Here is a 1,130-nt window from a genome sequence, read left to right as displayed (position 1 = left end):
CACCCTCACCCTCACAATTCTTCCTCAGCCCCTTAATACACAAATCGAAGAAATTATTAAATGAAAGACATTGTCTTGTACCTAAAATAAATACTCTGTTTAACCTTAATAACGCTCTGGTGCCAAAAGAAAGAGAGGGTACTTAGTTTGGTGTTTGTTTCACTACCACTTAATCGCACATACACAAGACTGTACTGAGGCATTTATAAGGACGAACTTGATATTGCCTGGAATATAACGTTACCATATTTAAAATTTTCTAATTATAAATGCCATTATATATAAGCTGCGATATCAAGTACTGTATTTGAAAAATATCAAATATTAAATATAACTGAAATACATGTATCTATTTGATGTGTTGTAGAAATCAATATATTGAATACAAAAAAAAAAAACATTTTTAGTAATGAAGTATATGCCCCAGACAAGAAGATAGCCTTCATTTCCCCAATACTACATGATCTGTGTATAATAGATAAGCTAAACATTCATTATATTCATTTAAAATTTGATATCGGAGCCATAGTAAATTGAACTTTCATATATCAGGAACTAAATTTAGTATTTACAATGAATATGACATATTATCACACATCTGTTAACCCTTTGCATTGACTTCTTAATTGAAAGAAAAATTGAATAATTTATCGTGGAATTCATTAACTCCTGTGAGGCGTTCCATGAAAGGATTTGTCGGATGTTTTATTCGACAGTTTTCACAGGAACTGTGGTTCTCGGCCAATCAAATTCAAGGAAAATTATCAGATCTCATAACTTGTCGGACGACAAATTTATATGAAACACTTCTCTGGCGAAGTCATTTCAATCGATGTGTAACGCATGATATTGATTACAAACCATTGACATAAGTATAGAGATTTACATATCTTATTCTAAGAAGGACTTTCCTTTATCATTCTCTTTATAGAATGCAAATGTATTTTTAAGTAAACAGGTAAAAAATGTATACATTTGATATTTGTTCCCTTTTTGTATAACACATACATGTACTATAATGTTGCGAATAAACAAATCCTTAGAAATTAAAATGGTGAATTTGCAATGTGAATAATCGTAATGATATAATGATGAAACTTTAAATACATAAGACCCCACCTATGTATATA

Source organism: Lytechinus pictus, chromosome 9 (assembly GCF_037042905.1).
Source record: "Lytechinus pictus isolate F3 Inbred chromosome 9, Lp3.0, whole genome shotgun sequence".
In the NCBI taxonomy this organism is placed as follows: domain Eukaryota; kingdom Metazoa; phylum Echinodermata; class Echinoidea; order Temnopleuroida; family Toxopneustidae; genus Lytechinus; species Lytechinus pictus.
Note: the sequence above shows the minus strand (reverse complement) of the source record.